This window comes from Felis catus, chromosome E2 (assembly GCF_018350175.1).
Source record: "Felis catus isolate Fca126 chromosome E2, F.catus_Fca126_mat1.0, whole genome shotgun sequence".
Classification (NCBI taxonomy): domain Eukaryota; kingdom Metazoa; phylum Chordata; class Mammalia; order Carnivora; family Felidae; genus Felis; species Felis catus.
In genome coordinates, this window is record NC_058382.1 from 41,469,115 (window position 1) to 41,485,482 (window position 16,368).

The following is a 16,368-nucleotide window of genomic DNA, read 5'->3' on the forward strand; positions in this document are numbered from 1 at the left end:
GCTGTGGGAGGGAAAGCCGGCTCTCCCCCGACCTGGAAGCTTTGTCTGCACGGGGAGAAAGGGGCATCCTGTGGCATGGGCTGCTGCCCCCTGCCCAGCCTGATGGAGCAGGGCCTCTACCAGCCCGTATCCAAACCCCTTACCCCCACCCCCCGTACTGCTCTCTCAAGGCTGAAGAGTCAATAAACTCAGTTTCTCCCAGAAAGAGTATGTCTTCGGGAAGGCCCTGGGGAATACGTCTGCAAAGTTTAATTTCTGTTGAAGGATCCTGAGTAGGCAAAGAATATGGAAGGAGGGGGAGCGTGAAGAGGAGCGGAAGGAGCAGACATCTGTTTGCTGAGAATTTAACTTATACCAGGACTTTCTGGGTGCATGGTAACCTCATTCGATGCTTGCAACAGCCTTCTGAGGTGGGGAGATAATGAGGGCATGGGTGGAACTCGGAAGAGATCAGGGAGGCCCTGTGATCTCCGATATTTGATTCGTTCAGCAAATAATTATCAAGTGACTCCGGGTGCTGGGCATCGACCGAGGTGCTGGGGACCCAGCAGTGCACGTGACATCATCCCTTTCCTCAAAGATCTTTCCGTCTCGTGTTGGAAACAGGCATATTGACAGGACTTTAGAGCCCTTTTTCCAGTGCGTTAACCTCCATTCATGTTTCTGCCTGATCACCTCCAGGAATCAAGAGACTTTACCTCTCAAGAAACTTATCAAACATCCTTAAACATATGATAAATACTTCTTTTCCTTTTTCATTATGTCTTAAAAATACGAATGCATCTTACAAGTGACACAGGAATTCACGTAGCTGATTTTTTCATTAACAGCAAAAACAAAGAATACAATGTTATTCAATCAATGATGTGGATCGATAGAGCCTTAAATCTGGGTAAGCATGGAAAATGTTTATAACTGAGATGTGTTTGGGGTGGGGGAAGTTTTGGGGGATAAAATTTACACCCCCCCTCTCTGATGATGCATTGATGCATGACTGTTTTCATAAACATGATCTTAATCACTGTCGCATGTGAGTTAATTAAGGTCATCATGAAAAACAAGCAAAAAAGAAAATCTGCTCCTTAATGTTCTTTAATATGAACACGTAACTCTTGGAGGAGGAAGGTTGTAGATCAATCTAGACTCAAGTCTCTGACCAAAGGCCCAGTAAAGATGGGAATGTGGACACCCATGAGGAATTGCGTCTATGGCATTTTCAACAAGAGAACAATGTAGACCATCACAAAATACCCTGTTTTTCCTTTTTCATTTGTTAAGCCACAGTCACACTGAAAACGTTTCAACTTCTTCCTTTGTTAAACCAAAAGTCAAATCCGTGTAACTTACACAAATTTCCCTAACTTCCTAGAGTCTGAAGACCGAGAACAATACCTAGGTTTCAAAAGGACGCAGAATGTGTTCCAACTTCCCTCTGATACAGTTCTAAATTAAGCGCCGTGGAAGGAAATTTAGATGAAACTTCTTGGGTGCTTTTGCAAAAAGGTTACCCACAAGGCTGTATGCATGACTGGAAATGAGGTGGCTTCAGAAATGCAGCAGGTAGGTCCATCAGAAGGTAGAAACCCCCAGGTCAGGGAAACAGGGGAGACCTGAGCCAAGCAAGGTCATGACAGGCCTCCTCTCTCCTCTTCTAAATGGGAAAAGAGGGAATGTGATTTAAAAAAAAAAAAAAAAAAAATCTCAGCCCTGGGGATCTCCAGGGGACATTTGTTTTGATGAGATTTCAGGCCTGATTTTCAAGAATAAGGAGGTGCTAACTATTTGTAAAAGCTCCTAAGACAGCATGATCTCTGGCCCTTAGGAGATTTATCTTTTATTTATACAGAGTATTTTTAAAAACCTGTTACTGTAACAAAGAAGCAACTGAGAGGCTTCATGTAAAAGGCAACACAATGTTTCTAGAGCCTACATCTGAAGCAAATATGTGCATAATATTATAAAACAAATGAGCTGAAGGATAGGTAGAAGGTTTCAGGCAGTCACTTCAATACACATGTAATCTGGCGCTCTTAGGCCACAGGGAAGAAGAATGTGAACACAAGCCATTGTCACTGAGGAACGAGAGCGGTCTGGAGAAGGAAACTGACTTGTAAACATACGTAGTTCAGCTTTGAGTGACATGAGATGGGGTAAAGGAACCATGACTCAGAGGAAAGAAAAGTAGCTACTTCCCTGATGGGATCAATTAAGGCTCTCCTGAGAAGGTGGTTGGAGTTTGGGCTAGAAAAAAAAGGCATCCTCTTAACCCCCCATCTATACTAATATATTAGCTATTTATAGCTGCATAACAAATTACCATGAAATTTAGTGGCATAAAATAAAAATAAACATCTATTATCTCACATATTTTCCATGAGGCAAGGGATCTGGGTGCAGCTTTACTGATTGATTCTGGCGCGGGAAGTTTGAGGACGTTACACTCGGGATCGGGCCAGGGTGCAGCTCTCCACGGGCTTGTCTGAGACCGTAGGATCTGCTTCCAAGGCGGTGCACTCACACGGCTGGCCAGCTGGTGCTGGGTGCTGTTGGAAGGCCTCGGTTCCTTATCATGTGGCCCTCTCCATAAGGCTGCTTGAGTGTCCTCCAGCATGATGCTGGCTTCCCCAGAGCTAGGGATCCAAGAAAGAGCTAAGCAGAAAGTTCAGTATCTTTGGGGACTTAGCCTCCTCAAAAGGTATTGTCGATGATATCCATGATATTCTGTTGACCACACAGGCTGGCCCCATTCTTGTGAGAGGGAACTACGCAAGGGCATGGATACCACAGGTAGGAATGATTGGAAGCCATCTTGCAGGCTGGCTACCACAACTAACCAGGATGCCTTAGATGGTGGCACTTGGTTGTTATATTTGGTCTGTAATGATTGGGGATGGAAGTAATGGAGGAAGTTGGGAGTTTTGTTTTGTTTTGTTTTTAGTTTAGTTTTGAGAGAGAGAGAGAGAGAGAGAGAGAGTGAGAGAGAGAGAGAGAGCGAGCATGAGCTGGGGAGGGGCAGAGAGAGAGAGAGAGAGAGAGAGAGAGACACAGAATCCAAAGCAGGCTCCAGGTTCCAAGCTGTCAGTAAAGAGCCTGACACGGGGCTCAAACCCACAAACTGTGAGATCATGACCTGAGCTGAAGTGGGACATTCAACTGACTGAGCCACCCAGGTGCCCCAGTAACGGGGGAAGTTTGTCCAGTGGTCAGTTAACACCAGCCTTTCAAATCACATAAGCCTTGGTTCAAATCTGGGCCCCGTCATTTACTGGCTATGTGGCTTCTCTGATGTTTGGGAGGTGAAAGGATCTGGTAAAGCCATATTAGATACAGAGATAGAAGCCATAGTTTGGAATGAGCCCAGCCACACCCAGCTGCCCTGGGTCACTTTCCTGTGAACTGTCATGTGAGGAAGAAGTAAATTCTACTGTACTTAAGACACTGTGTTTTAGGGTCTCTTTGTCATAAGAGCTTCACCCCTACCTTAATACATTAGTTGATACAAAAAGTTTAACCTCTGAATCTAATTTTCTTCATCTGTAAAGTAGGAATAGAAAAACAAACCTCACATTTTTCTTGTGAAGAAAAATAAAATAAGGCATGAAAGAGTTTGTCCAGTGTCTGGCCCGGAATCCACAGACTCGTCATTGTCACACTTGTCCTGTTTGAATTTATGATCAGTGTCAACACACTGATTCAACAACTGTGTGTCTCCATCCACAACAGTATCTCCCAGGGAATTTAGAACCATTTTCTTTGGAGACTCCTTTAATGGGAACTCGGCGGGATTTAAATAAACAAGGCAGTGGCTTCACAGAAAGATTATTCAGTGACTGGTTTGGGGCCAAGATCTGCCATGAACATCTTGTCCTCTCTCATCCTCCATTTCCAACTCTGGAAAATGAAAGGGAGAGAAGAAGGAAGAGAAAGGAGGGAGGGAGGGAAGGCATAAGATCAATAGTTCTCGAATCCCAAGGGTTCCAGAAAGCAACCACAGGAGCTATGCTATTTCCTGTGTTACGTATTTGGTTCTGCATAGCATTTTGCTGAGGAAAGTGTTTTACTCTAACGAATAAGTCTGGAAACCACAGATGGACACGATGATCTACAAGGTACCGTCGGGCTCTATGAATCTTTCCTAATCCAGTAGCAGGCACTTCTCCAGCAATAACTCCTGCTTCGAGAATCAAAGAATCCCCCAACTTCTTATACTCTTAGGGGCATGCTGTTTGTCCCAAATGAAATTAACAGAAATTTGACAGGAGCCCAGTGATGGCTTCCTGAGCCAGCTGAATCCGGGCAACGCAGATAAGTAGTCTGAGCCACGCCATCTAGTGAACAAACCCGGGCAGCAAAACCTCCTCCACTTCCTGCAAGTTCAGGATGGGCTGAAAAGCCTCCTTCCAGATGCAGTGGCAATTTAAATAAAGAATGAAAATCAGGAAATGAATTAGAATGCTGAAATGTCGTCTCCATCCAATGCCCTGGGCCTGAAATGATCAAAACTGTCATTTTATTTTTCTCCTCTCTTAAAATTACTACTTTTAATTTAATTTCTCTTGCTCAAGTTTCTCTGGCCAACTCATCAAATTTTCTATCAGAATTACCCACAGAATTAATTTGTATGCATGGGCATAAAAGAATGGGCTGACAAGATGGGTCACATCCAAATGAAAAGTAAAAAAAAATAATAATAAAATAAAATACTATAAAATAAAACCTCCCTCCACCCACACAGTAGATAGAACAGAGGGGTGATGAATATGATGTCCCAAGAGTCCTGCACACATTGGCTGAATCCTTGGCTTCCCTCTTGATGGTGAGTGTCTCATAGCCTCAGCATCAAGCCACGTCCAGTTTTCCTTGCAGAAGCTTTTCCTTGGAGGACCAGAGTCTGATGCCAACACTTCTGTGTCCCCTGAACCCTCCTCTGCAGGTAGAATCTGCCTTATGAATGAACACCTAGGGAAGTTTTGAATGCATCTGGAAGTCCCAGAGTGCATCATAAAAAAGAAGTATGGCATAAAAAATAGAGTTGAACCTGATGATGCCCTTTCACCAACAAGATATACATAGTTATGCACCTGTAGGGTCAATTAAATATATTTGTTTATTATAAGGAACTTTGCTTGAGGCAGGGGTGGGAGTAGTGAACACAAGGTCGTCAGGGATCAGTGAAAGAAGTCTAGGCTTCAAAGTCGAATTCTGGGTCTTTAGAGATTTCTAGACATATAATCAGTAGATGAATGATCTTAGGCCAATGACAACTTCTCTAAGCTTCCATTTCTTCATATGTAAAACAGAACTTAGAACAGTCTCCTTCTTTGGATTCTTTCTGGAACGGTATGAGGTTTAAGAATGAAGTGACTGAGGCATGGGACCTTGTCCATGGTAATCATGTAATAAAACACTGGTCACCTTGCCCCTGGGGCTGACAGTCCCAGCCCTGTGAAATCTTTCCCCAGTGTGGCTCACTGGGCATGCTCAGGAGTCAGGAAAGAGCTGAGGAAAATGTCACGGAGAAGAGAGGAACCGGTGGGTCCCAGCTATGGTGATGTCTGCACCTGTGTTATGGCAACATAAAACACCAACCCACGCTGTGCCCTGATAGCAGAAGCTGTCACCCAATGCCTGGATGTGCAGACGCTCAAAAAATGCTTGTAGAGTTCATTAGAAATTACTGTTATTTGTAAACTGGATCTTTATATAAAGTTTTATATTTATTAAGCGCTCCAATTCAATCAGAAAACATTTATTTTGCATTTACTTTGTGCAGGCATTGGGCAAGGACTGTGAGAAACAGAGATGAACCCGGGCGCCTACCCTCAAAAGGCTCACAAAATGGGATCCTCTTACAATGGGCCTAATGTCATATTCGCAGTGAGAAATAACAGGAAATAATTGTACGTGAAACCACCGAGAAGGCTTTCCAGGGAGCATGTGCTTTCAAGGGCGGATGGAGTGAGGGACTTCAGGGTACATGAGGAAACTCTCGCAGCCAGAGGGAACAGAGCATGCAAAGGGATTAAGAACTTGCCCGGTACGTTTGGGGAAGAGCCACAGAATCAGGGGGACTGGAATCAACCATGCAAGAAGAGAGTCTGTGGTAACCAAGATGAGAAAGTTGGCTGAGTCAGGAGCTGAAGGAAGGCCCTCAGGAACCAGGCTCAGTAGGAGAGCCCAGGTGAGCGGGGACCTGTCAACGCTTCCAAATGGTGAAGGTGGTTTGTTCTGACTGGAGGTTTGGTTTCCATAACCTGCCACATACACTGTCTCCAAACAATTGTACGGCCGTAAATTTCCAGGGTGGCCCAGTGAATGGAGTCCATGAAATAAATAATAGGAAATCTTTGTCAGCTGATTTGCACACATTTACATAAATACGTTGTTGTGCTTTAGTTGAGTAGATGCTAGGAAACACGCAGAACAAAAATACGAGTTCCTGGGGCATTTTCTCATCACGTACAAAAAGAATCACCTGAAAGCTTATTTTCAGAGAAACCAAATGTGGGACCCAGGGCTCTGAATTTCTGGCTCCTAGAGAATCAGGAGAAACTTGAGGACTTTTAGCTCTCTCCCCGAATCCTGTGGGCCGCAGGCGCCAGGGCTCCATCCCCGGTGATGGATGGAGAGGTCACCCTTCGTGGCCAGCACGCAGACATCCATCCCCAGGCAATAGACAGAGCTGCTTCCTGGATTCTGTCCATTTTCTACCATGTTAGGAAATTCATCTTGAGAAAGCACATTCCTTCTGAGTTCACCCCGTGATTAGCATTCTGAACAAAAAAAAAAAAGAAAGAAAGAAAAAATAACCTCGAAGATGAAATTTCTTCTTGTGCCTCTGCCCATTGCAACTCCAGTTGGTTTTCATTTATTTCAATGTGTACTTTGGAATCCGAGCCCCAAGCTTTCCCAGTTAACTCCCGCCACCTGGGGTACATTAAGTGTGGGGGGGCAGGGACTCTGGCTCGTCCCCTGCTCCCACCTCTTTCTCCACATTGTAAAAACAGATTGTTAAAAAGGTGGCCCCCGTGTGCACAGAGTGAGAGGGGAAGAGAGTGAGCCCTTGCTGCTGGGCTGTGTGAAGCAAAAGGCTTGGGGGCCATGACCACCTTCAGCCAGGAATTGCAAACCCCAGGGCCAGGCAGGGTGATGGGTCCCTGAAACAACCCCCTCTGTTTGGATCACTTTTGGGGGCGAGTCTAATCAAGATGGGATGTGTGACTCCAAAACAGCTGGGAAGCATTACAGGTCAAAAGTTTAAATCAAGTTAAGAACCATCGGAATGTGCAAGCCCTGCCGTTTCTAATCTCTGCCTCCTCCTCTAATCTGCACAATTGTGGATAAAATGTCTTGGTCGGGCTGGTGTTGACACATGGGCTCAGGCAGGTACATTCGTGAAGGAAGGACTGGGGAGGATGTCTGAGAGGTAGCTTATTTCCTTGCAAAGTGAAGATGGGCCAATCCCAGGTGCGAATGTAAACAAGGGACATGCAGAGTCAAGATACCGAAGCTGAAAAGATCATTGCACTTCACTCAAACCCATTTACTACAAGTGTGAAAATAGGTCCAGAGAGGTTTATGTCCAGCTCAAAGTCACACAGCACTTTGTAGCTATGCACTGAAAAGGTGAACATTGTTAGATCATGCTACACCCCCTGCCCAAAACCCAGTGGCTTCTGCTTGCCAGGGAGATGAAATGAAACTTCTCTGGTCTATGAAGCTTTGGGTGGTCTGGCTCCTACCCACTGCTCTGTTTGCTGGGACCACACCCCACCTTTTCCACCATCCTTCTGGCATATTAGTTTCTTCTTGGTTCCATAGATTCACGAAGTCCTTTCCTACTTGAGAGTTTGGGGACTTGCTATTTCTTCTTTCTAGAGGATGAGCCCTCTGTTCCTCTGTCAACTGGTAGGTGAAACCCCACCTGTCAGCAAGGCCTCCCCGAAGAAGCTGTCCAGAGTCACCCCCCTAGAAGTCCTCAGCTGGCTCATGTCCATCCTGGCACCTGATGCCCCACGATCTTCCCTGTTTGTTACTCAGTGACGATTAGCCACTTTGTTGGAGTCTAAGTGCCTGAGGGTGGACACCTCGTCTGTTGTTTTGTTATATCCTGGTGTCCAACACATGATAGTTGTCCAACGTGCGTTTGATTAACAGATTAATCAATCAGCCAGCTAGACAATCCAGCAATTCAGACAGGCTCTCACTGTCTCCTCAGTGATTAAGTATTGAGATGTGCGGAGATTAAGGATGGCCACAGATGGTGTTGAAGAGCGATGATCTATGTCCATCCCCTTGATTCCAGGTGGATTGTGACTGTTTGGTCAATAGAAGAATGTCAGCAGTGGCCTGTGCCACTTTCCAAGCTTTAAGACACTGGAAGCTTTTTATTTTTTTTTTTAAGTTTATGTATGCATTTTGAGAGAGAGATTGAGAACACAAGTGGGGGGGGGGATGCAGAAAGAGAGGGAGAAAGAGAGAATCCCAAGCAGGCTCTGCACTCAAAGTGCAGAGCCTGATGCAGGGCTGAAACCCACGAACTGCGAGATCATCACCTGAGCTGCAGTTGGAGGCTTAACCGACTGAGCCACCCAGGCACCCCGAAGGCAGCTTCTATTTGCGAGTGCCTTGGGGAGCCCTGAACTGCCATGTAAGTAGTCCAGATACCCTGAGATGACCACCATCCTGAAGAGGCCATTGCTTCAGTCAATAGTCCCAGCTACACCCGCCCTCCCAGCGATCCCGGACAAGGCACAAAGTAAGTGAGTGAAGTCATTTCGGACCTCCCTCCCCCCAAAAAGCCCAGCCACCAGGTGAATATCAGTAGGTGACCTCAGCCAGTGCCATAAGGAGAAGAAACACCCAGCCAAGCTGAGCCCTGCCTGGATTTCCAACTGCGATAAAATGGGTGTGGCTTTTGGCTGCTGAATTTCAGCTTGGTTTGTTATACAACAATAGATAATTGCAGTGGGACTCTTGTAGCCAGATGGTTTGGGTTCAAATCCTAATCGCATCAATTGTGAGCTAGCTGGCTGACCTGCATATGGATTTTCCTGAAGCATCAGAGCTGAATCCTCTGCCAAAGGGGCACGGTGGGATCTCCCACCCAAAGCGTTGTTAGGGGAGGAAGTGAAATCCATGTCAAGCACTTAGCACAGAGCCTGGCTAGGGACACCAAATATTGTTTGTATCTTCTCTGACACACCCTTCCAGCCAGGTAGAGCTCCTGTTTCCTATAGGAGGCAGGAGAAAAGAGATGCCAGGCATTTAAAGTGCACCACTCCCTTGCCATTAATTCATCCATCTGTCCCATCACCAAAGGGAAAAGTCCAAACTCATTAGGAGTTGCAAAGCTCTCGCCCTGCTTTCATTTGGTTCGGTGTCTCCACCCCCCGCCCCACCTCAAACCCTGTTTTCAACCAGCCCTGCACACGTGCCTGCACCACTCCCAGAAGTAACAGGAAGGAAATGGATAAACATTCCCACAGTGAACCCTTCTGAGTATGGAGATTTCAGGCCTATTTCTTCCTTCCTTGTGATTCCTTTTGTATTTACGAAATCTTTTACAGCAAACACTTTATTTTCATAAAACGTAGTCAATATCACCAAAAACAGGAAGTGACAATTCCTTCTACTTGAAGATTAAGACACTATTTTATTTCTCTGTCTTCCTCATGCGATCTGCCTGAATATCTCTTATGTGATTGAATGAACGAATGCATGAATGAGCTCAAAGTAGTGCAAAGTTCATTGTGTATATATTTAGGTAGAGTAACCTACATTTATATACTGAATATATTTGTAAGAATATAAAGTTGGAAAGTTCTCTCTTTTTTTTTGATTTGGGTTTCTTTTTCTTTTCAAAGATACTCATTGGTGAAGCTTTTTTTTTTTAAATGAAGAAACCCTTTTTGAAGTGACTAATCATACTGTAATTTATTCTTTTTAAGGCCAGAATGCCAGAGTTTCTTAAAATGAGTTTCTTCTTCTGTATCTATGTTTATCAACTAATGACAGGCTCTTAAACATTCATTTAGCAGTGAGAAATTTCCAAGACAGCGTGCTATATTCTAGTTAGAAGAATTCAGCTTAGCCAAATATATATAAACTGCTCGCACGCCAGAGGGAGAGGACATCTCTGGGAACACTAAACTACAGAGTGCAGATTTGTAGCCACAAACATTTCTTCTCTTGGGACAGCCAGTGAGCTGACTCCCCGTGGCAACAGCCACAGGCAGGCAGGGCAGATAAGCACCCATTTTTCCAGAAGTCCTTCTCTCCCTCAGTGTTTCTTTCCGGTGGCTAACTGGATGGATTCAAAGTGTTCCGTTTCCAATTCTTTCACGAATTTTCTAAATAGGTTACTAGTTCATGCGCTGGTTTTTTGTACAGTCTTCGATTTACAAGCTCAGTATAAACCAAATCAGGCCAGTCTGTGTGAGATGAATTCAATGAAGGTGGAAATTGCCTCCAAGTCCCTCCTGCCTCCAGTGCATACACAGCCTCTCCCAGAGCTCCTGTTTTGGATTCCTCATGCATTAGCCAGCTTCTTCCAACACGATAGCACAGCCGCCTTCCCCCTTCCTGAGCCTGTATGATCTCAGGAGATTTTTCGAATCTTTAAGTCAACCCAACAGGCTTCTTTTCTGGTCATTTCTCATCACTTAGAGCTATAAATATTAATCACAAGCCTCATATTTTAAAACCTCTTTGAGCATATTAACTATTTAGCCACATAAATCAATCCTCAACTAATCTTAGTGGTCCTTCATACTTTTTCAAGTTCCAGAACTTTCTATTTTAGCTGTCACTCTTCACTGCTTTGGCCACCACAGTTATTTCATACCTTTTCAATCTAGGATGCCCTTCTTTAAATAAAAAGGAAGAAAAAGGCAAGGAGGGAGAGTGAGAGAAGGAAATGGGGGGAGAAGGAGAAAGGACAGAGGACAAAGAGGTGAACCAGTGAGCGACATAAACCCCTCGTGGGTCTGAAAGGTCAGGGCCTTGCTTCTGATTCTCCAAGCAGCCTCAGGCATGCCAAGCAAGCCGCTTAACCTCTCTGGGGTTGGCTTGGTTTAGAAAGTATCTCTAGCATCCTCCCACTGCAGACCCTATCCTCCCCACAGTAAAATCGAGAGTTTTCTCTCTTCATAGCAGAACATCTTTCTAAAGGGACTCCCAGGTAATACAAAGGTTGCTTTGTACCTTTTTCTAAGTGCTCACCAGAGCAGGTCAAGGACTGCAAGAACACTGATCAAGATGGGCCCCAGTCCTTGTCCCAAGATTCACTAGTGGATACGAGCTCTGCAGGTGTAGTCTCTGCAGTGTGTTTCTGGGGAGCCCATTTACACATAAATTACCTTTCAGGGGTACCTCCTCGTTATACAGAAACCACATAGCCAACCTAGGAGTACTTGGGGAAATCCTAAAAGCATTGATCGCTTTGCACCAAGTATTTCCAAAAGGGATCAGCGGCAGGGGGAGGGAATAACACTGGCAACTAAGACAGCAGTCAGGCATGCCGGGGTTCAAATACTGGCCCCTGCAGGTGTTCGCCATTAAGCCAGGTGCCTCACGGCCCTGAGGGGCATTTCTCTCACCTGTAAAGCACAGGGGCTTCTACTTGACTCATCTGGTTGTTATCCAGAATAAAAGAGACAATGCTGCAGCATGTCCCGCTCTGCACCTGACTCATAGTTAGTGTTCAATAAATGTGAGCTTTTATCATTACCATATTTCGTCCATTCTGAGACACCATCGATCGGAAGTCAAAGCATCAATTTAATAACTTCTCAGGGGGAAAAACAATATATTAAACACACATTCCCATTTTAAGACATCACAATTTCAACAATATTAAAAGGTGAAAAGAAATGTGTCTTAAAAATCAATGAAATGGGGCCTTATTATTGTCACATTCTGGAACCATTTTAAGTCATTTGCTTGTTTACTTGCCTTTTTCCTGTTTGGTCTGGCTTCCCCTCAGGAGACACAGAAGTTTCATGAAAAAGAAGAAATAAATCCATGTTCGACACTGTGCTCCCAGTGTCCAGCACAGGTGTCGAAAAAATATTTGTTTGACGAGATGATTTAATGTTACCTTAATATGAGGGGCTATGGATTAAGGCCCCACTAAATGTCATTGCTTCATATAATGAAACTTTTCCTCATATCTTTGAGATCCATTCAACTTAGTTCCTTGGGAGAAAGGTTTGTTTGTCTGAACGTATATTTGTTAAAAACTGGCATTTTCCTTGAACTATACATGCAAAGAATGAGGATGAAAACAGACAAGTGCACAGTGTCCACCGTCACCCCTGACACAGAGGTGGGAGTCACAACTCGCACTTGAAATTGAACACAAAGTTGGGGCACCTGGGTGGCTCAGTCCAGTTAAGTGACCAACAGTTGATTTCAACTCAGGTCATGATCTAATGGTCTTGAGATCGGGCTCAGTGCCAGGCATAGCATCTGCTTAAGATTCATTCTCCCTCTCTCTCTCTGCTCCTGGGTGTCTCAGTCGGTTAAGTGACAGACTCTTGATTTCGCCTCAGGTTATGATCTCAAGGTTCGTGAGATCATGGGCTCTGAGCTGGTGCCACAGAGCTTGCTTGGGATTCTCTCTCTCCCTCTCTCTCTGTGCTCCTCCCCAACTGGCTCTCTCTCTCTCTCTCTCTCTCTCTCTCTCTCTCTCAAAAAATAAATAAAAAAAAAAAAAGGATCCTCCTCCTGCCCCTTCCCCGCTTTCATGTGTGCATGCTTGCTCTGTCTCTCTCAAAAGAAAAAAAATTAAATTAAAATAAATTAATTAATTGAAGAAATTCAACACAAAGCAATGGTAGGGTACAGGTTCCAGTCAGCCTAAAATACGCTGCCAGTTTGAATGTCTTTAGTTTCTGCAGATATGCATTAGACATTAATAAATATCAATTTATGGAATCAACTAAAATTTCCCCTTTCAATTTCCAAAAAAGAATAATAAACATTGAAGTAATCTCCCCAGGGCAAGTGACTTTTAATTGCACACTCAGAAATAAAAACATTCATTCAGTCAATCAGCAAGTGTTTATTGAGGCCCTCCGAGGTGCTGGGTGTGCCACGTGCTGGGGGTGAGAAGCCTTCTGGGATAGTATGGACAGAGAAGACAAATGAAGGTGACACCCGCATATACAGGCCTTTGTTCCATGTCAGGGAGAAAGCAGCACTGTCTCAGGGCTGTAGGGCCCAGGGTGAGGGGCAGGAGTGATTCTTTTTTTTTTTTTTTTTTTTTAATTCTCAAATTAGCTAACATACAGAGTAGTCTTGGCTTCAGGAGTAGATTAAAAATATGGAATGCTCAGGAATTTGCGTGTTATCCTCACACAGGGGCCGTGCTAATCTTCTCTGTGTCATTCCTATTTTAGTATATGCGCTGCCGAAGTGAGAACAGGAATGATTTTGAAGAGGAGAGAATGTCAGTCCCATCAGACGGCCTGGAAGTAGAAGGAACTTCCATCACCGATTCTGCATCCCTCCATCCCTTTCAGATTCCCTGCTGCAGAAACCAAATCCCAGGTCCGGGGACCTGCCAGACTCCAAGGGATATTCTAGGGTCTTATTGAAAATGAAATGGGGGGCGCCTGGGTGGCGCAGTCGGTTAAGCGTCCGACTTCAGCCAGGTCACGATCTCGCGGTCCGGGAGTTCGAGCCCCGCGTCGGGCTCTGGGCTGATGGCTCAGAGCCTGGAGCCTGTTTCCGATTCTGTGTGTCCCTCTCTCTCTGCCCCTCCCACATTCATGCTCTGTCTCTCTCTGTCCCAAAAATAAATAAACGTTGAAAAAAAAATAAAAAAAAAAATGAAATGGTTTCTTACTGAGAGGAAGTAAAGTTTTCTCACTTGCCTTGCAAATGAGGTAATTACACAAAGAAAAGTTACTTTTAACTTACCATGAAACCGTAATTCTCTAATAATTAATATAAACAGGAAATTGGGTCCTCTTACCCCAATCATGAGGAACTTGTTTGACAAGAGCCTGTTCCAGGGTGGTTCTCTTCTTTAATGAGGATGAGGACAATTCCTTAGAGAGCCCAGGGAATAGCCACACTATCTGAACAAGGAAACAAAAGGAACTGACTGATGGAAAAAGCTGTAAGCCCAGCCCTCAATAGATCAGGGCTGGATTGATCAGATGGACAGGATGAGTTCTAGGATGTCAGACTAGAACATGTCTCTTCATGGAGACTGGGGCAGGAAGCGTTGTTGGAACACGATGGCACTGCATCAGTCTTCGACCATGAGAAGAAATTCAACATTGGCAGAAAGGAAGAAAGGCCTTGCCAGCCTGAGATAGCACTGGAGCAGCAAAGGAGCTAATCGAATATGGCATCAGTACACAGAGATGAAGGTGATGAAGAGGGAGATGCAGGCAGGAGCTCATTCAAAGTGGATCCTGATTCTACAAGGAGCTCAGAGTTGTGTTGTTTTGCTTTGCTTTGTTTCGATTGTATTGAGGATGAAAATTTTGAGGACAGTGACACAATCAGTTGTGCATTTCAGGAAGACTATTCTGGCAGTGCTGAAGTTCAGCTGGGAGAGATGGGAAAACATTGGAAGGAAACACAGTTATTGCAGTAATTCAGGCAATGGGTGGCAGGGTCAGACCTCAGAGACGGGGGAGATGGATGCCTGGGCCTCGGAGATCAACTGGATAAAGAGGAAGAGGTTGAGGAAAACCACCCCGGCCTGCTAGATTATTAGCATGAAGACCGTTACCCTCTTATGTTCACCAGAAGGAATGTCCTGGAACACTCACAGCAGCACTCTCCATGGTGGCCACTTGGAAGTTACCCAACACCCATGACACACCGTACCACGTGGCTGTGAGACAGAAAGATCTCCAACAGAATGATCAACATGGGTGAATGCACAAACCAGACTGCGCATACGCTCACCAAACAGAAGAACCACAGTGTATGCTGTATAATTCCATTGGTGATAAGTTCAAAACCAGGCAAAATGACTGTATGGTGTCCAAAGTTATGATATGCCTTATACTTTGGTAGGAGTTCATGGCAGGTACTAATCAAGGGAACATGGGTATCCATTGGGTGAGTTCTGGTGTTCCAGTTCCAAGTTCTGGTTATATAGGTGTGTTTGCCATGTGAATATCCACCCAATTGTTTACATATTATCTGTGTGTACTTTTATGCAAATATATTATACTCAAATTAAAAATGTACACAAAAATGAAATGATTTTTATTTGCAGCGCCTCCCGTACAAGATTAAATTTCAGTACAACATGACAGCAATTTCAGTTACAACAACAGCACCTTCGATTTGGGAATGTTAATCCTATGTGCTAGAGACTGGTAGGTGCTGACAGCAACCTGGGGAGATCAGATTTAAACTCCTATTTAAAGATAAGAAAATGGAGGCACTGAGATGCTAAATAATGCCTAAATCCACCACCTTTCTCTAGAGATGGCCCCTTACCTTGGGCTGTCATGATTCCACAAGTGTTTCCAGAAATGTGGCTGTGATTATTCTATTTTAGGCACTGAATCTGCTATGTCTACATGACTTTACTTTTCCAGCATAAGCTAGATCTGTCACCCACGTACTTCCAAATATTTGGGTTATCAATGAACTATTTCAGTGCTCTGCATTGTGCTTACTTCCACAACCTCAGCCCTCTCCAGCATACACCTTCTTTTTGAAATTTTCAATCAAACAAATGAATTCAACCCAGAAAAGCAAACACATTTTGGATAGAACAGTCATCATTTTTATTCAGTTTTTGTGTTTCCCATATAAACCAGCAGCCCAGAGGTACTATTTCTGAAAGCATCTTGTAACAGAAGATTTTACCTGAGTGCTATTTAGTATTATCATTATTATCCCTGTTATTAATAATAATGATTTATAGAGCAGTTTGAGGAGGCATTGCTATTTATAAACCAGGAGCACCAAGCCTGATTTGATACTTAAGTCAGCAAATAGGAAGAAAAGAGGCAAGAGGAGAAATTAAAACAGACGGCTGTATCTTGAGACATCTACCTTCCTTCAGGAACCAAGAAGCAGGTAATATGAAAGAAAAATTCAGCAGAAATGGAACCCAAGGACAAATATTTTCTCCACTAGGTCACCACCACAAGAGATGCTTTCTGTGGAAATTCACAGAGCCTAGCCAAAAGCCATAGTACCTTGAATGAATCAGCTTCAGACATGTCAATGACCCTGGAGAGTTTTCAAAGCAGTTCTACAAACAAGATTGCGTGTGACCTTTGCAAGAATGCTGCGAAGTAGACAGGGGTGGCCTAACTTCACATCTCCACCCTGACCACACGAGTAAAAGCACTGAAATACAGGAGCACAACACCGTGTGGC

At 44.3% G+C, this 16,368-nt stretch overlaps 2 long non-coding RNA genes and 1 other non-coding gene across 3 annotated transcripts in view; 1 reads left to right on the forward strand and 2 right to left on the reverse strand.

Moving 5' to 3' along the window:
- LOC109494908 overlaps positions 1-6,410 on the forward strand; it is a 30,477-nt gene extending 24,067 nt beyond the window's left edge. The window contains exons 4-6 of the long non-coding RNA XR_002150044.3: positions 831-892; positions 1,370-1,560; positions 5,774-6,410. This is a non-coding gene — a long non-coding RNA (uncharacterized LOC109494908). The remainder of the gene's footprint in view (positions 1-830; positions 893-1,369; positions 1,561-5,773) is intronic.
- The window catches only part of LOC109494907, an 801,993-nt gene that overhangs the window by 98,291 nt on the left and 687,334 nt on the right, over positions 1-16,368 (reverse strand). The gene's annotated exons all lie outside the window — the stretch shown is intronic.
- On the reverse strand, positions 13,322-13,427 carry LOC111558180. The gene has a single exon (XR_002738767.2). It is a non-coding gene; the product is annotated as a U6 spliceosomal RNA (small nuclear RNA).